At 40.9% G+C, this 12,859-nt stretch overlaps 1 protein-coding gene across 1 annotated transcript in view; it reads left to right on the forward strand.

Annotated features, from left to right (window-relative positions):
• The window catches only part of PTPRO (protein tyrosine phosphatase receptor type O), a 144,131-nt gene that overhangs the window by 69,645 nt on the left and 61,627 nt on the right, over nucleotides 1–12,859 (forward strand). The window lies entirely within an intron of this gene.

Genomic DNA, 12,859 nt, shown 5'->3' on the forward strand with positions numbered 1-12,859 from the left:
GATAAGAGTACCTCGTGTCTCCTAGCGGGGTGAAGGGGAAGATTTCGAGAAGTTCAAATACATCAGTACCAGCCTCATCTGAGGGAATGAAGCTGTGATGTGCTCATAAAGGTCTCTCTGAATTGCAAAGCCATCCAGGGCTGTGGAGATGGAGCTGTTTCATTCTGGTTTTTGCTCTGGGAACAGTCGGTGTGGTGTGGCTTTTTGATTTCACACTCGTTAATTGCTGTAGGCTCCAGGAGCATGTGCCACTTTTGTTTCACAGCAAGAGCCCTGATCATGAATGACTCCTCGGTGCTGCTGTGCACTTGCAAATCTATTCCAGGCTAGTGGAAAAAGTCACACTTTATGACAGTGTGAGGCACTTGGAAAGAGCCTTGCTCGTGACAGAGGCTGCACCAAGGCAGTGTATTGAGAGAATAATAGATCTCCCAAATCTGTATTCATCTGCACGTGTTGTTTTGTACATAATGGGGCTTTCATCTGGCTCAAGGAATACAGGACAAATTATTTCACAAGGATGATATGTCCTTGTACTGTTTCTCCAGTGAATTGGACACAAATAGGTTTTCCATTACCATCAGTCATGTGTGTCTCTTTTTTCCCCTCTTTCGAGTAGAGACAAATGGGGGGAAAAAAACCAAGATTTCCCCAGCTTCTCATTTTACTGTGACCAATACTAAGACATTGCTGCTCTTTGGAGCATGGTCTCTAGCCTTTGGGTCTAATTTTCTTATTTATGTAGACATTCTGTGCTTGTGTGCAACTTCACAAGGTTGTTGCTGTTTTTCCCCGTCTGCCTTTTTGGTATGCAAAGTGTGAGGACTGAATGAAGAGCTCACAGGGCTAATAAGGCAAGAAGGAAGAATACTGTCAAACTGATTGCAGTTTATTCATAAACATGCAAATACTTAGTGCAAGCATGAATGTTCACTTTCACGTGCATGCTTTAAGTGCTTACAGCAGCAGAGATAAGGACAGCATGGCTCATTTTATTACTATAGGTAAATACTTTTTTTTTGTTTTGTTTATAGACTGAGCTGTGCCAACTGATTGTGTTTATGGTCCTAATCCTTGTGGTAATTTAAGTCAATCAGTTTTGCCTGGTGCTCGAGCTCAGTGCAGATTCTATTATTGCTGGTGTTTCATGAAGCTCTTGCCTGGAAATGACTTTTGCTGCTGTGAATTGCAGGGAGCTCAGGGTGCTGTTGGGTGATGAGTTTCTCCTCTGAAGTCTGGGGGGCTGGACAGAAAACTCCATGACTCACTAAGCCTGAGGTTCCCTCTGTGAGAAAACATCAGAGAAATGTGTTTTCCCAGAGCTACAACGCTTGATGTAACCTATTGTCAGCCACAAAAACAGAACCCCAAAGAAACACCAGCCTTCTTCCTTCTCTGCTGCTTTAAACTTCTAAGGGCTGGTGGGAAACAGCTTGGGCAGGAGCATATTCTGTCCACTGGCTCTCCTGGCACCTGAGTTTGGAGGCAAAGATTGCATCCAGAGTAAACCTGAGCTGAGAAACAGCATTGTAGACTGATACTGGAAATAAAGAGCTTTCCCTGTTCTGTGAGCACACTGGGGTGGAAGAGGAGGGAAAACTGAAAGTGGTCAGTGGGGACCTGGCAGGGAATAAGTAAATAAAGTGATTAAAATTTAAAAGGGCTATAAATAACTAAGAAAAAAGACTCATTTGGCTTGGAGATGAAGCTGTTTCTGTTAGCACAGGGGCTCAGTGCTGCCAGTGTGCCTTTTCTTACATCTTTCTGTTGTACATGAAGGGCCAGGCTGTGAAGGTGGAGAGGTTTGAGGGTGCACATTTAACTTAAAAATACCTTGGTGCCCAGTTCTGGTTTTTTGAAGGATATTGTAGATATTTATCTGGGTTATAGGACACCATATACATTTACAGAACTTTCCTTGTGACTTTTTATGGCCACATTTAGGAAAAAAGGGCCACGTCAGTTTTGTAATTCTAAAGTACAGGCAGGTGTGCTCCCAGGAGGATCATGGAAATATTTTGGTTCACTCAAGGAGTTGGATAAGACCTTAGGGCAATATATGTATTGAATGAATTTGAAATGCAGGAGCTGATAAGAGAGATTTGTGTATTTACACTGCATTTATTGAGAAATTGCCACACTAAGACCTGCAAATGGCAGCCAGACTTCCAGGCTAAATGTATTTTGCCTGGATTAGTATAATGCAGAATTACCAGTGCTTATGTATGGAAGCACCACTTGCTGTGAGTTAAATAGAAGACAAAAGAAAAAAAAATCATGTCATCATCTTTCATCCTTCCCTTTCACTGGCAACAAAAATACTTCATAAAATGGAATAAGAAAATTACAGCATAAACAAATACATGGTGAACACATATCTAGAAGGTAAGTAGGAAAGAAAATCATTATCACTTTTAAATTGTGTATATTTTTAAATGTCAGAATGATAGGATTACATACTGCATTGTCCAGCAGCCTGAAAGCTTTTTATATTAGCAATGAGTTAATGCCTATGAAATAAAGCTCAGTAAGTATTTACTGTGGTGTATGTCTGGGAAAGGTCATGTTGACTCATTTAAGGCCATGCTGTTTATAAATTCATCCTTTTTCAGAAGACACTACAGAGGTTTAGCATCCTGACTTGAAATGAGGAAACAGCACTCAGAAAATTTATATTTTTTGTTTTACAGTCAATTCTACCGTAGGGAACAGATTTCTTATTTCCAATTTCCACACAGCCTTTTCTCAGCTGATTTCATCTCTCAGTTTATTAAGCCTTCTCTTGCCTGGCTAGCCATTGTCACGCCTGGGGAAAAACTCTGTCAGGTATTAAAAGAGAAATATATAAAAGAAAGCTAATGGCAAAAGTTGAATTCTTTCAGTTCTGCACTCGCAGGGTGGGTAGCTGCCAAACCAGACAGAAATTTAATGTGTCTGCTGTCCGTGCCATTACTGCTGAGCTACCTCAGCCTGAGATGTTAGCCTGATGAATGTATTTGTGGTGGTTTGGCTGCATCCCTGTCGGCCACTGAGTAACTGCCAAGTGCAAAACCCACATGACCACAGCAAGGAATAATAATTTCTGTGAGGAGAACACTAAACCTGCAGAACAGGAGGCTCAGCATCACCTGAGACCAAGGCTTTTATTATTCTCTGAATGACTTTTTAGTAACCTCACTTCGCAAAAGACTCAAAACAAATTAGAAGGAAGTTTCAGGGGTTATCACTCTTTGGCAGCTCCAGAAAAGAGACCTTGATCTCCTGATTGATTCTTTGTACTCAGGGCCTGCCTGTGTCACAGAGGCAAAGGATTTATGGACATGCTTGCATCTTTTGCTGAGTAGGACCTTCCATGTGCTTGAAGTTATTTGCCTTGCTCAGTCACAGCCATCAGTGAACAGCATTTTTACACTGCTGAAAAAGAGGGTGGCTAAACAAAATTGATACCTTATAATATCAATTTGGACCAAAAAAAAAGACTAGGAGCCATAATACATAAAAATGGCTTTAAAAATCTGAATTGCAGCTGCCATCAAACCATACACAGCTGTTTCTGGTCTCATCTGGCTCTTGGTGTTTAAATGGAAGGTTTAAAACAGAGACAAGCATCTGCAGGAGGCAGCTTGTTTAAGGTTAAGTGGGTAAATCAAGTTCTTCAGATCCCTCTCTCCCTACAGAGTAGAGAGGGAACCTAGATGATAAGATTTGACTACACACCCAATTTTTATTATGATAAAACGAAGCCAGATTAATCCCCACACTAAATACAGAAGTCTCATCACAAAGTCCTGGCCAGCAAATCTTTGAGGTGTGCTCATTTAGGCAACAGCAGTCATTGTCCCCTGGCCAGTCTCCTGCTCTGGGCACCTGGGGTGGCACTTTTACATCTGGAGGGACTCTCCAGCAGCTGAGGGTCCTGGCTCCATTTCCTGAGCTCTTGTATTCACTCCTCTCTTTCTCTTCCTTCAAGTCAGCCTCCGGCAGTTGTGCTAAAAACAAAATTCGTGACACACTACGACCAAATAAATCCTGCTGTAGCCGTCCCTGCAGGGCAGGGTGGCAGTGACAGGTTCTGAGCTTTTGCAGCATTGGAGTTTGGGGCTGTTTATGACTTCTGAGCCGCGCACTGCCAGCGTGACAGAGCGTTCTTCTGTGGGTATGAACTCAGCAGATGGCTACAAATGGCTGAACTGAGCCTAAAGCCACGCTAGAAATGAATTGACAATCACAGTTGAAGTGTTCTGTGTGGATTTGCAATTGACCCAGTGCTGTACAAAGAGTTACAGAGCTCATCTCTTGCTAGTAACCAGAGAAATGGCACTGTCAGCTTGCTTCCCTTTGAGCACAGGTCAGAAAAAAGCAAAAAAAAAAACCCTTACCAAGCTATACAATCAATCATACTCATACACACACACACACTTTACCACAGCAAATACTTTAGCAAGAAAAAATACCATTCATCTGCAGAAACTAGATATAAGTAACAAGAGAAAATATCAGCAGCTTGTCTGTTCATCTCTTGCCAGTTTAGAGAGCACAGGGACACCACAAGGAAATCAAAGTGCAGAGCATCAGGTTCCACTTGGATCTGAAAACAAAACAAACCTGTACTTGAGCCTGAGTGAACAATCTTTCAGGGACAGCCATAGCCACATTGCAGTTATGGCTCAGGAAGGAAGGGGAGTAAGCATAGAATGTGGAAACTGCTGCTCTGGATTTAGACTTGGGTTTTCCAGACACACCATGACTCCTGTGATCAGTGAAGAAAGGGTGGTGGCTGTTTGCAGCTTTTTTTCTGGGCAGCTGAGAGGCAGGGGGTGATAGAAAAATGACCAGAATATGGCAAACCCCTTGTTTAAGGTGAGCAGCAGCACAATGTGAAGTCACAAAACCAGATTTGGAAGTTTTTGTTTTTGGTTTTTGTTTTGTTTATTGTTTTTGTGGGGGGTTTTTTGTTTGTTTGTTTGGGTTTTTTGGGTTTTTTTTTGTTTTGGTGGGGTTTTATTGTTTGGGTTTTTTTGTGTTTTTTTGGGTTGGTTTTTTTTTTCTTTTTTGTTGTTGTTGTTTTTAGGGTTGGGTTTTTTTTTTTTTTTTGATGAATGCATTCCAATTTAAAATTTCAAAACCTCTCTAGTAGTCTCAGAATTTTGAAAATACTTAAGGCCACTTTTTTTGTTTTTGGTTTTTGTTTTGTTTATTGTTTTTGTGGGGGGTTTTTTGTTTGTTTGTTTGGGTTTTTTTTGTTTTTTGTTTTTTTTTTTTTTTTTTTTTTTTTAGGGTTGGGTTTTTTTTTTTTTTTTGATGAATGCATTCCAATTTAAAATTTCAAAACCTCTCTAGTAGTCTCAGAATTTTGAAAATACTTAAGGCCACTTTGGGTCTAATCCCCTTTAAAAACATTTAGAGATATGGAACAAAGAATTAGGATTCCGGAATAACCCCTATCTACAACTAAATTCATTGTTCTCTTATTATAGATCAACATGGGGGGGCAGAGAAAGTCTGGTTCTCTTCCTCCATTTTCCCTTACATTGCTTTGTGATTACAAATTAATTTAACAACCACTTTGGTCTCCAATTTTTCTGACAAGTGAGAACTCTTAACTTCCTCCCAGCTGTGCTCTTTGTAGATAATGCAAGTAGCAAAGCATTGTATTCTGCCTTTAGGAACTAGGTCACTTGTGCACTTATGAAGGGTATATATGCTCCCTATTAATTCAAAATTGAGGCATTTTCCCCTCTTGTAGCACCCCCCAGGTCAGTCTCTACCCCTCTGTCACACTCTCAGCATGTAGTATGAAGTTCAGCTGCCTCCAGTCAGTCCAGCTCAGCTGCACAGCTCTGCTGGAATTGTTTTCTCATGATGCAAGATCAGCCCTCCCATTCTGTTGAACACCAGGAATCTTCTGTGTAACTTCCTAGTGTCACCTTTCAGCCTCTGTAGCTGTTCAGAAGCTGTTTCAGCATCAGAAGTTTCTATTACAGACTTCCATTGTTGGCAGAGGCGAAGCCACAATTTTGGAGCTGAAGGACTGAGCATGAATGAATTCGTCCTTCATCACCCAAAGCCACACCTCCACTGTGTTCCCTCTCATCTTCCAACGGGGCACTTTGCAACACCTCGGAGATTGCTTCTCACCATGCAAGGAGACACTTCTTTCTAATAATCAGAGTCTTCAAAATCTGCCTGAATTTATCACTCATTTGTTCACCCTGCCTTCTCCTTCAGCCTTGTCATGAGGTGATCTGTCCCTCCTCCCTCCTGGGATGGAGTTGCTGGTGGAAGCTCTGCTGTGAGAGCTCTCACTCTTAATTGCTGGATGGTGTGTGTGTTCTTAGGATAATGTGTACATGGAGTTTATCTTTCTCTTCCTTTCCCCCTACTTGTTCTTTTTGGAATTTAGCAGGGGATCCAACCAACACCCCCGCCTGGCATATGTTCAGCTCTGATCATTTTACCATTGGTTCAGGCAGAAGTTTGCTCTCAGTCTTGTCCCAGAGAACAAGGATTGACTGGAGAAGGGTCCTTTAGGTAGAATTAAGGGATTTGAGGCAATGTGATATGTTTCCTGTGCCCTTTTATCACTTTCTGTTATTACATACAGGCTTAAGAGGGAAGATGCATTTTAATTAAAGCACAAGGTTCATCTGGCGTGTGTTTGGCTACATCCACAAGGGATGGCTAAACTTAATTGCAGAGGACAGATTGCTTCTCACCATGCAAGGAGAGACTTTCTAATAATCAGAGTCTTCAAAATCTGCCTGAATTTATCACTCATTTGTTCACCCTGCCTTCTCCTTCAGCCTTGTCATGAGGTGATCTGTCCCTCCTCCCTCCTGGGATGGAGTTGCTGGTGGAAGCTCTGCTGTGAGAGCTCTCACTCTTAATTGCTGGATGGTGTGTGTGTTCTTAGGATAATGTGTACATGGAGTTTATCTTTCTCTTCCTTTCCCCCTACTTGTTCTTTTTGGAATTTAGTAGGGGATCCAACCAACACCCCCACCTGGCATATGTTCAGCTCTGATCATTTTACCATTGGTTCAGGCAGAAGTTTGCTCTCAGTCTTGTCCCAGAGAACAAGGATTGACTGGAGAAGGGTCCTTTAGGTGGAATTAAGGGATTTGAGGCAATGTGATATGTTTCCTGTGCCCTTTTATCACTTTCTGTTATTACATACAGGCTTAAGAGGGAAGATGCATTTTAATTAAAGCACAAGGTTCATCTGGCGTGTGTTTGGCTACATCCACAAGGGATGGCTAAACTTAATTGCAGAGGCTCCATAAAGATCTGAGTTGGAGAAGGGAACCAAAATCATATTTTCTTTCAGCAGAATTATGCTTTTTTGACATAATTTTAGTACTAGGGAAAAGCTAAAAATCTAGAGTGGAGAGAAACCAAACTGTATCTGCCTGGCTGTGAATTCCTGTTGTATTTGGGGTGGACATGTGCAGTCAGGATCAAAAACAGGGAGAAATGCCATCCTAGAAGTCCTTAGTTTTAAACTTTGTACACATCAAGGCCTCTGAATCACTGTGCTTGGGTGTTGCCCTCTACACTAGAAAGATGGGCTAGAAGTATTTATTTAGCAATCATTTATCAAGTGTTGGACATGTTAGCAGTGGGATACATTAGATATGAGCCTTACTGAAATTAGCATTCTGGAATCTCCATAATGCTGTTGTAGTAGCAGATTGTGTGAAGAAATATTTCCTTCCAGGTTATTAGCTTCAGAATGGCAGCAAAACATGGTGGGCTGTACATACCATAATGATGTTTGCTTTAAAAAATCCCACCCCCACGTTCTGCATTTGTGGGCAGAGATGGGAAAAATACTCCTCCCTTTAGAGCTGTCTCCCAGAGCAAAGAAATGTGGAAGTTCATTTATAAAATATGACTAGAGGATTGTTATTACTGGCTTTTTGAGACTTAGAATAGCAACAGGGCTGGGGACACTATTCATAGAGCAGAGTGCCAGAAATGATGTGTTAACCTGAATCACAAACCATCAATTATTGAGAACTGCAGCTTTTGCTATCTTTTTACATGTTAAAATATTCCTTTTTGCATGGAAAATCTTAACTATACAGATTTGCATTTTTTTCCCATGGAGCATTTCTTCTGAAATTTAAGGGATTTTATTAAGGGATTATTAAGGGATGATCTTTACACAACCTGTGGGAAAGTGTAGATAAAAACAAAAGCCTCAGAAATAAATATCCTTATTTTCCCAAAGTCTTTAAATTTTAGTCAGAAGGCTGTAACATTTTTGTTCACACTTTTGAAAATCATGTCAAACAATCCTTTCCTCTTGCAGTCAGCACTGAAGTCTGTGCCTGCTCCAGAGTTCACTGGAACATGTGGAAAGCTGAGGATGTACTTCCATAAGTTCTTTAAGGATGTCTTTACCTATTTTGTTTCAACTCTAGCAGCTAATAATGATAGCTAGCAGTTCCAAGGAAGCATGTTTTGGGATGCTATTTATTTCTTATGTGCTTTCTGTGGTTGTAGCACTGCAAGACTGTAGTAGAGGCTGAAGATCCTGAAATCTGGATTCCAGTGCTGTCTTTTTTGTAAGGCTTGGACTCACTACACCCAGAAGACTGCAGAAATATTGCCAAGCTGGGACCATCAGCCCTTTGGCTGTTCTGTGCTTTTTCAAAATTAATTCCAGTCTTAGGTGAATCCACAGGTGTTCTGTCTGAAAAGGTCATCCTGGCTTAGTCATTCCTTTTAAGTGCCTAAGATTAAGTAAGATAAGTCGTGGTGAGAATGAGTCATCACATGATTTAGAATTAAATTAGCATTATTGGCCACCAGGACAAAATATATCAGAGTGTAGTAGAATCACTCATGAAACAGTCAGTATTTCACCCAAGAGGTCTGGATGTAGTAGTGTTCAATATTTTCTCGAACTTGCATGGATGTTATTTTTGTACCACATCATACAGTAGGGGATCAGAATGGTGCCTGAGAAGTAGATCCTCATAGCTTTAAAATTTGCTCCTGCTTACTTTGAAAATTCTGGGAATGCTGCAGGATTTACTCTGCAAAAGCTGACCAAAGTCAGATTTGTTTGGGATTTTAGTTCCACTTGTCTGGCATTAGATAATGAGATGCAGTTACCAGTACTTTAATTTTAGAGAGCTGATGAGTGGCCACAGCTCCTCTTAAAGTCAGCAGAACTTGTAACTGCTTGCACTTCTGGTAATTGGGTTCTGGCACAATGTGTTTCAGAATGAGACATTCAGAAGCTAGAGTGCTTAAAATCAGTTGCTGTTTTGCAGGTTTGATCTCTTCCTCATGTGTAAAACTCATTCTGTTTTATGGAAATAAACCGAGGATATAAACTTCTGGAAAGAGGACTCTGAGCTCTGCTGCACACCATTTATTTTCCTATTACTCTTTGGATATTGTTTGTTTGACATGTTGTATATCTCCTTGCCTCCCCTGCCTTTTTATTTTAATTGGGACTTGGTTATTGGCTGGAAATTCCATGAACATGACTCATCCCTGCACTGGAAATGACTGTGAACAGGCATCACATTGCGGGATTTACTTCCCCCCTCCTTTTCTTTTTTTCTCCTAAGTGCTTTATCGTGGCACGAGCTTGTAATAATAAACTAGGAAGGAAGTTGGAGCTAATCATTTGGTTCTGAATGCACAAGCCCTGCCAAATTTCCCCACAGGCATGAAACAGCCGCTCAAGCTGTGACACCAGCAAATTAAATCCTGGAGGTAGCTGACCAGAAGTAATGAAATGTGTATTTACCATACTGATGCTGTCAGTCTTAAGACACACTGGCTTTGCAATCTAGTTAAGTGGGGCACGTTTGTCACTTCCAGTGGTGCTTAGAGAAAATACTCAGCTTTTTTCTTAGCCTTCTCTTCAAAATCACAAGCCCAGTGCTGGCTGGTAACCCTGACCTTGTACAACTTGAAGGAAGGATGGCCAGAGTGGTCTGTTCTTTTTAAAACATATCCCAAAGGAGATAACATATTCCATATTCCAAAGGAGAGAAATGATTTCGTCTCATGACATGTTAATTGTCAGTTCTTTTTATTGATCTCTGATCTGCCACTCCAGTCTTAGAAGATGAAATTAAAGGCTAAAAGTTATTTCAAGAACTAGTGGATAATAAAGAACAGATGTCTGGCACGTACCATGTGTTGCCTGCATGCAGCAGCTGGAAAGCACACAGAGGTGTGGAAGAGGGACACACAATCGCTGGAATGGGACCACTCCAGAGGGGGATGCATCCTGCAGAGGGGCACAGTGATGGGCTGGATGGGGCACAGGGCTGCTAAGGAGATGGCCCTCAAAAAATGCATCATGGCAGCAGTGCTTCCAGAGCATCTGGACACGGGCACACAGATGAGGGAAACGATCATTTCACAGTGCTTAAGGTGATAGAGGACTCAAAAAAAGCTATTTACCCCAGGCAGGTGTCATAGGTAATAACAGGAAATGTCTGAGAGTTTTATTTAGCTGGCAGAGGCATTCTATGCTGATTGTGTGGGAGCTGTTGAAGAGGGCTTGTGAACCATTTGCTGGATGGTGCTTGCTGTGGGTTCACAAAAACTTTGAGAGGCGAAAATAAAAAGAAGGTCTTCATCATGGTTAATACAATACCCATGGAAGAATCAAAGAGTAAAATCACAACCCATACGAGCGTTGCTTGATATCTAATTATATCCTGGGAATGTCCATGACTCTGCAATTATATGCTTAATTTCCAGCTGTACTTGATTAGCATAGCAAATGATTTATAGTATCCAGCTATAAGGAACTTGCTTTGAACTGTTTGTTGGCACATATAAATTCATTTGGCACTTTGGGCTGGTTCTTTGTAGCCAGGTAGGCACGTGGAGTCAGAGCTGTGGAACTCAGTGCCAAGGCCAAGGGAAGACCAGAATAATTTCAGAGACAACACCATTCTTTCTCATTTAGTGAAACATTCAAATGCAAGTCTGTGGAAGGTCAAAACCCACAGACTTCAGTGGGATTACACATGAACTGCAAGCTTAGTGTGTAGAAATAACCTTGCTGAGTAATTTCTTGGTCTTGGAAGACAACCATGGCTTCTGTCATACAATAGTGCATGAGCTTCTGGAAAGCCAGGTCACCTGTGCCTTCCTTCTCCTGTCTTCCTGCACCAGGAGGGCTGAAGTAGGATTGATTCCACATTTTCTTGGTGGAAAGAAAATAGGGAGGAAGAAGGATAAGAGAACCTCTACTTGGTTTTGACCAGATCTAAGCATAATCCCCAGTTAAATGTTCAAGTCTGTGTGAATCCAAATGCTAGACTGGGATTTAAGGCAAAATACAACCACTTGAAATGTAGAATTTTGATCTACTCAAGGGTAAGCATGTTGAATTCAGCTCAGGCTGGGGAAAACACATGGGAGCTTTTTTTGTAGCTGTAGTCTTACATTATAAACCTTTTGGAACAGTCGTTTTGCCATCTGTGAAAAATTACCCAGATTTCCAAACCAAAATATTCTCCCACTGATAACACTGGCAGATACAATTTTAACAACTTAAAAGTAATTTTTTAAAAGTCTAACTAAAGCAAACCTCAAGTCAGCAACTGAAGCGGCATTGCCTTTCTTTTTAATCTCAGGCTTGGAGCTGTCTAGACAGGTTATCCTCTTTGGGTTGGGCTGATTATGAGCTTTGTGCCTTGTTCTCCTCTTGGATCAGATGGGAGGGTTTGCTTAGGGCCTTTCTCTCCAGCCCGTGGCTTTGCCTCTAGGGTGGTATAACCTTAGGTACACTGTAAATGTCAAAGCCCAGTGATAATACCATCAATGCATGTAAAGACAAACTGCTGCTGGTTTAAATCTTACACTCCTAGAACCTCTTCTTTATCTTATTTATCCTTGGTGGGTTTATTTATGTTGTTGTTGTGGGGGTTTTTTGTCTTTTTTTTTTTTTTGGAAGGTATTTTTTGAATGCCAGGAGTTGGCAACACCAGGTGTGTGAATTTCAAATAGGCATCCTGGTTCTTGCAGCATAAATCCCAGAAATATTGTTTTCATGGAAGAACAAGAACTAAACAAAACCACAAGAAAATAGGAGGTAGGCTGCTAGAATTAATCTCTGGAGGAAGTCTCTATCTTTCTCTGGTACAGGAACAACTTGATCGAAGAAGTTGCAAGCTAGCCTTGCTTTTCCACCTTTCCCTGAGAGCTCTCAGCCTGTGAAACATAAAGGGAAAAAAAATACTGTGGAGTTGGGAACTGAAAATACCAGATATTACAGTTTTCATGGGGGGTAAAATAATTATAAGCTGTGGTGTGGTTTAATAAACAAAAAAGCAACTCTTAAAGTAAGCTTGAACTTTTCATTAAGTAGCATGAATCTGTTTTGAAATTCCTGTAGAGAACAAGTGCTTCTCCTGACAGCTGGTTTGAAATTAATAAAAAGGAAAGTGTTTTCAGCTGGCAGTGGCTTAACACATTCATGATACATGAAAACAAGGTTAAATTGCTCTTTTCTCTTTACTACTAATAAAAGAAATATTGAAAATTAAATTCTGTAGCTTAGGAAATAAAAAAGTGCCAGCCTAAACTATGGACATAGTGGTGAGAGCTGCTTAGCACCTGGTGAAATGGGCAAGTATAGTTAATACAATACCCATCTGGAAAAGCTTAGGCAGTACCAAAAAATATTCTTCAGTTGTAGGCTTTCAGAATATATTGTGTTGAGGAATATATGATCCTGTTTCTGCAATATAAAAGAGACTTGATTTAATCATCTCTTTTTTTGGGCGGATTTAAATGACGTTGAGGCATTTTAGGAAATCCTCTTGCCCCAATACCCTTTACAATCTCATCCTTCTTCTGCTCTACTTCACCT

This window comes from Pyrgilauda ruficollis, unplaced genomic scaffold (genome assembly GCF_017590135.1).
Source record: "Pyrgilauda ruficollis isolate IOZ18807 unplaced genomic scaffold, ASM1759013v1 scaffold66, whole genome shotgun sequence".
Classification (NCBI taxonomy): Eukaryota; Metazoa; Chordata; class Aves; order Passeriformes; family Passeridae; genus Pyrgilauda; species Pyrgilauda ruficollis.